This window comes from Lygodium microphyllum, chromosome 21 (genome assembly GCF_053477565.2).
Source record: "Lygodium microphyllum isolate KBCC chromosome 21, Lygodium_microphyllum_v1.1.10, whole genome shotgun sequence".
NCBI classification, from domain to species: Eukaryota; Viridiplantae; Streptophyta; class Polypodiopsida; order Schizaeales; family Lygodiaceae; genus Lygodium; species Lygodium microphyllum.
Window position 1 is genome coordinate 4,726,547 of NC_141155.1, and position 9,939 is coordinate 4,736,485.

Genomic DNA, 9,939 nt, shown 5'->3' on the forward strand with positions numbered 1-9,939 from the left:
TAGAGGTGAGAGGTACTATAAAAGCACCGTTTCTGATGAATAATAGTTTTGCATGCCTCCTTGTGCTCCAAGCTTATCTCCACAAAAAGCTCATGGATTCACACAAACACACAGACACACATGTTTGGACTATCATTTTTATAATAACTTTGGTAAGCAAAACCTACAAATTGAACCAAACATTAAAAATTGAACACAACTTTTGCACAAATAAAAGTAATAAGCCTCACACAAGGGTCAAAAGAGTCAATCAGCTAAAATGTTGGTTGTGAGACAGCAGTCACCAAAATTATAACTTGGCTCACATGACATGAAGACAGAACAAGCCATTTGGCCGATACAACAATCCATACTCCGCAAGCCACAAGAAGTACCAATGACAGCCTTATCCAAAAAAGATCAATCCCAGCTCCAGTAGTCATTCAAGTTCTGTCATCATCCACGTAAACCAGTCTCCTTTTGTCGCCATTCAGTGAAACCAGCTTCCATCTAGTAGTTGCATTCTACATAGTTTTTAGACATGCCTTCATCCAAATAGAGAGGAAACATGGTAAACCTCCTCACAGGTTCCATCCAACACAAAATACAAACCAACTAGGTCCCAAATGCAGAAGGCGAAAGGGAATCCATATATGAGAAACAAATAATGAGGCCCTCTTAAACAGGAGCTACATGAATACGGCATAGATTTGCTCCTATCAGTGGAACATCCACTTGTGAAACTCTCTCTACCTGACGAAAAATGGCCTTCATATTACCATATAACCTCACAAGGTTCACTGGTCATTCTGGAATGTATGGCACTGCAGGCGTACAAAGGCATTACCTATAATCTGGGAAATGCCAATATTCATACCAAGGCAAATAGGCCCCTAGCTCAATAACCTGAAAGTTGGAAAAAGTCAGGTGTTCCTCCAAAGAGGACCTCTGAAACCTGCTTCTAGTCATAAGGATACCTCAAATTAACGACATTGCCAAGATCGTCATCATCACCCTCTACTGAAGAAGTATCCCTTAATTGGTTATCCTCCACATGCCTAAACTCCTCTAAAGGGATTAAGCTCTCCTGTTTTGGACCTTTTCCAGTATCATAAACATTGTCTAGCATGGTAAGTATACTAGCATTTGTAGATTCCTCCCTAGATGTCTTCTCAGCTTCTTCTCTATGCATGTTTGCTTTCTCTGAGGCGACACTGCACAAGATTGGCGTAGAATGTTCATTATGCACATCCTTCACATCTACGCTTGCTTGAGAGGCTCAGAAGTAACTTCTGATGCTATTCTGATGTGGGATTTAGTTTGCACAGTTCCAGCCAAACCATGGGGACTAAGAATGGCACCATTCAAATGTTGGTGCACACCCTCGGGCAAAGCTCTAACATAATCTGCCTGAAACTAAGCTTGTTGCCTCGTAGTCATCACGCTCACAATTGATGGATCCACACCTGCCACGGCAAAATCATCTACACGCATCCCATCCCAAATTATGTTCATAAGACCCTCTCTTTTTCTCATAAAGGGAAACACCATGTTGTAAATGCAGATGCAGGTGATTAGCGCATTCCTATCGCCAATCACATTGCAATTAAGAAAGAAATGAAGAAGTGTGTTTCAGCATACTTAATTTTTGCAAGAGAGAGAGATGTCTCTACTTCATCTTCTCCCTCTTTAGAGCAAAACAGAATTAAGTTGTTGAATAGATTTGAAGAGTGCTTCACAAACTCACTCCCAGATGAGCTTCCACCCTCCAGACTTGAGGATCACAGAATTGATCTGATCCCAGGAAGTTCTCCTTTAGCCCCCTTACAAGGTAAGCTTGATGTAGTAGGAGGAGATAATGAAACAAGGCAATTAATTTTAGAGAAGGGTCTCATAAGACCTAGTACTTCTCCATATTGTTCACCTGTCTTATTAGTGCAGAAAAAGGACGGCACATTTCGTGTGTGCATAGACTATAGATCTCTAAACAAGATCACAGTTAAGAATCGATTCCCAATTCCCCAAATTGATGACATTCTTGACAAGTTATAAGGAGCATGCATCTTCAATCTCATCGACTTGAAGAGCGGCTATCATCAAATACGCATTGCTCCTCCGGATGTGCATTAGACCTCATTTAGAACAACCTTCGGGTTGTATGAGTCCTTAGTGATGCCTTTTGGTCTCACCAATGCACCAACGACATTCAATAGAATGATGGATCAAAAATTTCATCCATATAGAAGATTTACGGGTGTCTTCTTTGATGACATCCTAGTCTTCTCAGAAATAGAAGAGCAGCATTATGAACATTTAGCAACAGTGTTTGCAGAATTACGTAAACACAAGCTATTTGTGAATGCTAAGAAAAGTGAATTCTTTTTAAAAGAAATTCACTACTTGGGCCATATAGTGTCTCACAACGAAGTGAGAATGGATCTCGAGAAGATTCAAGCAATAGTAGAATGGCCTATGCTAGCTACAGTCCACGACGTCTGAAGTTTTCTTGGACTATGCTCCTATTATAGGCGCTTTGTCCGAGGCTTCGCCACCATAGCTGGGCCACTTCATGATTTGACTAAGAAGAGGGTACCATTTCATTGGAGCCCTAGTCAGAAAGAAGCTTTTGAAAAGCTTAAGTATCTTCTTAGTCATGGACCTATCCTCATAGTCCTCGATCTTCGCAAGCCTTTTGAGGTTCATTGCGATGCATCCGGTGACTGTGTAGGAGCAGTCTTGAACCAAGAGGGCCACGTCATTGCTTATGAAAGCCAGTGCCTCAAAGAAGCAGAGCTACATGTTTCCATTTATGAGAAGGAGCTTATGGCAATTATCCATGCTCTCTCTATTTGGAAACATTACTTGTTAGGGGATGATTTTGTTATTAAGACAGATCATCAAAGCCTCTGATGCCTCGAGCATCACAAAATTCTTGGAATTCACGGGAGATATACTCACTGCCATTATCATACCTCAAGCACTTAAGCTTATTGCCCATCTGATTCTCAACCATGGCCACGAATTTTTGGAATGTTTTAAGCACATCGTCCTTTTTCCTGATAGGATATACCCACACCTTTTGTGTAGCATTGTCAATAAATGTGACAAAGTATGCCACTCCACCTAACGACATAACAGGCATGGGTCCGCACACATCACTGTGAACAAGATCTAAACGGTTTGCTTTGCATAAACCACGTCATGAGTGTGACTTTTAGGTCTGTTTTCCAAACATACAGTGATCACATTGCTCGAAAGTAGAGTAGTCAAACACAGGAATATAGTGCAAACGAGAGAGATTTTCCATTCCTTTTTTACTCATGTGTCCCAACCGGCAATGCCACAAAGAAACAGGAGGCTCCTCGGTTACGGTGACAACATGGTTATGTACATTAGATACATGTAGTGGATTCCACTTTTCATCCCTCTCATGATCAGCAAATTACCCCTATGCAATTTCCATGACTGATCACCAAACACTGCGTGGTAACTAGCGTCATCAAGCTGACTTGTGGAAATTCAGCTCTTTGTAAGCTTTGGCACATGCTGCACATTGGTAAGTGTAAAATGCGATCCATTTGGCAAAGCAAGCTTTATGTCTCCAACACCCACTACATCACATGCATAACTGTTGCCTAAACGCACCACCCCACACCTCTTATTATCATAAGAAGTAAATCACTCCGTGTGTGTGGAGTAACATGAAATGATGCCCCTAAATCCACGATCTAGTCCTGCTCATACGAGCTTTCGGTGGCAACCAAAAATGACGCATTTATGGTACTGTCAAGGAGGATGTCTCCCCCACTATCACAGTCATGATGAGAAGTAGCATTCAACTCCTCATCTTTAACAGCAGCATTGTGACTAGCATCTTTGCCTTTGCCTTTACTCTTCTGTTCATGAGATCATTGACTTCTCTTCCAAATACTGCAGTCTTTCTTCATGTGACCCTTCTTATGGCAGTGGTAGCATTCTATATTGCTACGACCTCTTGATTTTCTTCTCTATCTTCCTTCTCTAGGCTCTTTAGATGCACTGCGAGATTTTGACCTTGACCTGCCTCTGCTTCATACATTCATGGCACTAGCAAGCTTAGCTTCATCAACAGTCTTTCTATTGACCTCTTCCATTAGCAAGCTACTCTCTACGTCAGTGTATTTCAACCCTGTAAACTGGAGCTGAGTTGCTAATGGATGTCCTATAAGTATCCCATGAGTCTGGTGGCAACGTAACTAGCAGAAACATTGCCTTCAAGGAGTCACTGAACTCAATTTCCTGTGACTGCAGCTGACTCAAAATGGTATCAAACTCATTCAAGTGGTTCGTCATGGGTGTGGACTCCTTCTTACATAAGTCGATTAGTCGTTAGAGCCAATACACCTGACTAGGAGCACTCTTTCTGCCATGGAGATGCTCTAACGCTTGCCATAACCCATAAGCACCAATGGTATCCTTTACATTGAAGTAAACGGATTTATGAAGAGTTAATAAGATGGTAGACCTGGCTAGCTCATCTAGCTCTAACCACTCCTCATCATCAAAATCTTCTAGCTTCACACCTTTTAGCCGAATTGGTTTGACCTGCTTCTTTTGGACTAGGACATTATAACACTGCTCTTTCCAATACATATAATTGGAACCATCAAGTTTTTCAATGTTAAAGAGAGTGTATTCTGTGCTACTAGTAGATGCCATACTGCTTGTAGAATTTGTGCACAATAAGATACAAGGCTGAACTACTCTCTAGTGACAGTAGATGCCTCTAAGAGCTCACATAAAGTTATGGCAACTACGCATAAAATTTTTGGCTAAAATTTGGCAGAATTTCCCCTGAAAGTTGGCTATATAACAACCAAAATCTCTACAATACACACATCAACAGTGTTCTAACTGCCAAAAAATGCACATAAGACCTAGAAAAAATTCGACAGAGTCTCCTTTGTACGCTGAGCAAAATCTTAACCCAAAACTCTTCAAAATAACATCAACACTGTCCAAAAGATAAGCATACAAGCGTCAACAAGTATCTATGCATCAAAACTGATGCCAATTTGGCATAAAAGCACCCAAAACCATGAGATACATAGCCTATGGTGAGGCTTTGAGGATACTCCAGCCACCTGTTGTAACGCACAAGGCCTGCGTAGCGTGCAACTTCCCACTTTGCGTTCGTCACCCACGGTTCTCACCGTGATCCCCCGCAGTCTTTCCCCACCTTTAGCTTACAAGAAGGCACTTTGCTTAGAAAGAAAGTAGATTGCAAGAAGGCTTTGTGATTACAAGAAATAACACTCGTGTTATGTTGGCGCAAGGCCCAGGTGGAGGGGGAACACCTAGGCAATGCGAGATGAAAATGTTGGTTACAATGTTTGTGCGCTTATCCCCCCTCATACACACCCCCCCCACAAGGAAGATCAATGTCCTCATTGAGCGGGAGTGGGACTTGTTGACTCAAAATTCGGGGGTCTTAATCCACTCCTAGTGAGTAGATCAGTGTCTGAACCCGCTAAGTGCCTTATCCACGGACTCGATACAAGTGTGAGATAAGGTCTTTGTTTATTTGAACAGAAAATAGGCAATTCCTAGACCTAAATTTGCCTTGCCCAATGACTCGATTACAGATGTGGAGCGAAGGACTTTTGATGAAGATTCAACACTTTTATCTGCCCACTTCTCACTTACAATTTGAGAGGCAGATGATCGCTCCTAGTGTAAAGGCGGATGATACAAATCAGGGTTTTCTCACTCGTAGAATTGGAGTAGAAGCTCGCGAGCATGCTCGATGACCAGTGGTTCTACCACCCATGAAGCTTCTTTCATAGGTTGATTCTTCCATTTGATGTGAAACTCCGGGTGTTTGCCCCGGGTGTTTGCCGATGAAGCGCGTGTCCAGAATAATCTCTGGCTCGAAGGGAAGCTGAACAAGTTGTGCTAGAAGTGGTCGTTGTCACCCGAACCGGGTATCTGCATGGAATTGCCCAAGGAGTTGAACATGGAATGCATCATGGATTAATATATTTGGCGGCAGCTGGATCTTGTAAGTGACATCGTTGAGCCAGGTGATGACTTTGTATGGCCCATAGTACCTGTTGTTGAATTTTGGGCTGAGGTTTTTAGGTAAGTCGATGTTCTTGGAGCTGACCAGCACCAAATCGCCGAGAAAGAACTCCACATGCTTTTTCCTCTTGGCATTGTATCTCTTTGCTATGAGGAGCTTGTTGTTGCGGAGACTTTCTTGGGCGGCCAACATTCGTTGTTTCCATTTGAGCAGGAATTCTTCGGCATCTGGGTCTTCTACATACTATTTACTTGCTGCTAAGGCTAGAGGGGTGATTACTTCTTTACCTATTGCTACCTCAAAGGGGGTGAAACCAGTGGAACTGTGCAAGGTAGCATTATAGTGAAACTCCAGAATGTCGAGATACTGCGCCCAATCCTTTTGATCAGCTCTGACATAACTACGGATGTAGTCTTCAATGCCTTGGTTGAGTCTCTCTATTTGGCCATCTGTCTGAGGATGAAATGCCGAAGAGAAACGGAGCTGAGTATCCATCAACTTGAAGAGCTGCCACGACATGTTGCTGAGGAAGCGGGGATCACTATCGGATACAATAGCTAGAGGTAGCCCATGATACTTGAAGACCCTAGAAAAGAATAACTTGGCCACCTTTGGTGCAGTAACCGACGGCTCGATAGCAATGAAGTGAGCCTGTTTGGAGAGGTAGTCCACCACCATGAAGATCACCGTGCATCCATGCAACTTAGGAAAATCTATGATGAAATCCATACTTACCACATCCCAGGGTCGATATGGAATCGGCATCTATTGAAGTTCTCCTGCTGGCTTCATCCTTTGCACCTTCACCATTTGACAAGTCGGGCAGGTGTGGACATATTCGGTGACATCCTCTCGCATCTTGGGCCAGTAGAAAAATCTCTTTAGGTGATCAAAGGTCCTTATCTGACCAGAATGTCCCCCAATAGGACTATCATGGCATTCCCATAATATCTGATTCCTGAGTTCATCATTCTTTGGTACATACATGTCTCCTTGGTAGTAGATGAGCCCATTCTTGACTTCATACATTCCCCATGGGGTAGTTCCTGCTTCAATCTTCTTCAGGATTTGCTGAGCTTCTTCATTTCCATCCATTTTCTCCCACACTTGGGCTCCAAATCTGCCTTCTACGAGAGTGTGATGGCTTGAAGTTCTGCTTGTCGACTTAAAGCATCTGGCATTTTGTTGGAGGAGCCGGGTTTGTGAATGATTTCTATGTCAAATTTTGCTAAAAAGTCTTGCCATCAGGCCTGCTTTGGTGATAACTTTGGCTGAGTTTGAAAGTACTTGAGAGAAATGTTGTCTGTATAGAATTTGGTTGGCTTATCTTGAACATAATGCCTCGATTTCTTCAAACAATGTACTACTACATACATCTCCTTCTCGTGAGTCGCCTACCTTCTCTCACTTGGGTCTAGCTTATTTGATTCATAACATACAGGATGCCCATCTTGCATGAGCACACCACCTATGGCATAACTTGACGCATCCGTGTGGACCTTAAAAGGGCATGAGAAATCCACCATCTTCAATACTGGGGCTTGAATCATCATGCTCTTTAGCTACTCATAGGCCTGCTGTTCTCGCTCTGTCCACTGGAACGTGGTTGAGTTGGAGGTCAGATCTATCAGCGGGGCAGTAATCTTGCTGTATCCTTGAATGAACCTTCGGCAGAAGACTGTAAATCCTAAAAACTCTCGCACTTGGCTCACTTTGCGAGGAGCCTCCCAGTTCTTCATTGCTTGTACTTTCTTAGGATCTATGGCAATGCCATTTTATTTGACCAGATAGCCCAAAAATTCAATCTCTTGTACATCAAACTCGCATTTTTCTGGCTTGACAAATAACTGATTGTCCTGGAGTTGGGTAAAAACCTTCTCCAGGTGCTGTACATGCTCTTCCAATGTTCTGTTGTAGATAAGCACATCATCAATGTAAATGATCACAAAGTCATCCAAATAATCAATGAATATCTTATCCATGAGCTCACAAAAAGTTGTTGGTGCATTCATGAGCCCTTCTGGCATGACCAACCACTCATAGCTTCCATATCGGCTTTTGAAAGCCGTCTTTACTTCATCTCCTTCCTCTATTCTGATTTGGTGGTACCTTGACCTTAAGTTGATTCTACTGAAGTAGCGTGCTCCTTGCAGCCAATCTAGCAACTCATCTACCACCGGAATTGGGTACCTATTTCTCACTGTAGATTTGTTGAGGGCCTTGTAATTTGTACATAGGCGAAGAGACCCATCCTTTTTTTTGACAAATAGGACTGGAGCACCATAAGGTGATCTACTAGGCTGGATGTGACCCGAGGCCTCCATCTCTCCCAATTGTTTCTTTAGTTCTACTAGCTCCATTCCTGTCATCCTATAAGCTGGCCTAGCTAGCGGCTGTACTCCTGGCAAGAGATCGATTCGGTGGTCAACACTCCTACGAGGCGGTAACCCTAAAGGCAGCTTGTCGGGCATGACATCTTCGAACTTGTCTAGGACTTCTCGGACCCTGTCATCTCCTATTGTCCAAATGATCTGTTGAATCACTAGTTCCTCTTCAATGAGCCTCATCATGCACAGCCTCAACTGCCCCCCGGTGCTTCAGTTCTTTCTCTTGTTGTTTGGCAGTAATCTCCATGGGACCTTGGGCTTCCACTTGTGCTTCTTGGGTAGTTTCCATGGCATGATCCGCCATTGCTTCCATCTCCTTTGCTCTTTCCGATTGTTCTTCTTCTGGTTGCTCTTTAGTTGGTGCTTTCTGCATCCATACCTTTGTGGGGCTATCTTTCTCCTAGCTGCTTACATTATTCACTTTGGTTACCACCAACCTAGCATCCACTGCATTTCCGGCCGGTGACTTGTTGTGGCCTTTGCATTTTGTGCAAAAATATGGCATCCATACCATTGACTGAGGGGCTTGCAAGTATCTTTTATTCTTCCTCATGCCCAATATTTGCACGACATGGTTATCTATCCAATCCATGCCTAGGATGCCTTCAAAATAATCCATAGGGACCACTATAAAATCCAGGCTTGCCTGCCACTACCCAATTTGAATTGGGACCCCTTTTGTTAACTCGCAGTACCTGTACTTCCCTTGTACAAACGATACCTGCAGCCCTTCTACCCTCACTGGCTTCACTCCTAGCTGGGCTACTACTTGAGGTGCTATGAAACTATGTGTGGCCCCTGTGTCCACCATCATCATCTGGGGGTGGTTGCCCAACTTGGCTTGAACAAACATACTGCATATACTGGGAATGAAGGTTGGTATAGTGGCTGGAGGCTTGGCCCCCACTGCCCTTGCCTTTGCCTTAGGTTCCCACTCCTTCTCTTCATCTTCTACCTCCATTATTTGCATTGTTGACCTCAACCCCTCTGCGTCTGCTTGAGCATAGGAAAATCTTGAGCCACTTGATGAAGCTGCCCCTCTCGGGCAATCCCTTGCGAAGTGCGATCCTCCACATGAGTGACAAGACAAAGGGCCTTCTCTTCCTTGCCCAATTCTACCTCCTCCTCCGTATCCTCCTCTGTTTGAGTTATTCCCTCGACCGACCCCTGACATGGTTGTCCTGGAACTGGCAGAACTGTTGGCTGGGGTTGTCTCCAACCGAGTCTCAGTATACTCCAGTTAGAGGGGTTGCTTGCCACTCCATCCACTATTTCCCTACGTGTTGTTTTGGTATGATCCTTGATTTTGTCGGTTTCCCCATGTTTAGTTGGACTGAGCGGTGTTGCCTCCTTGCGAAGACCCACCACCCACCCCTCCTTGTTTGCCATCATAATCTGTGAGCCTTTCAGCCATTGTCATGGCCTCCAATACACTTCTTGGCTCCTTCTTTTCTATTTCTCTTCGAGCCCATGGTTGCATTTCCATATAAAAGACCATGCAGTTTGGTGGTT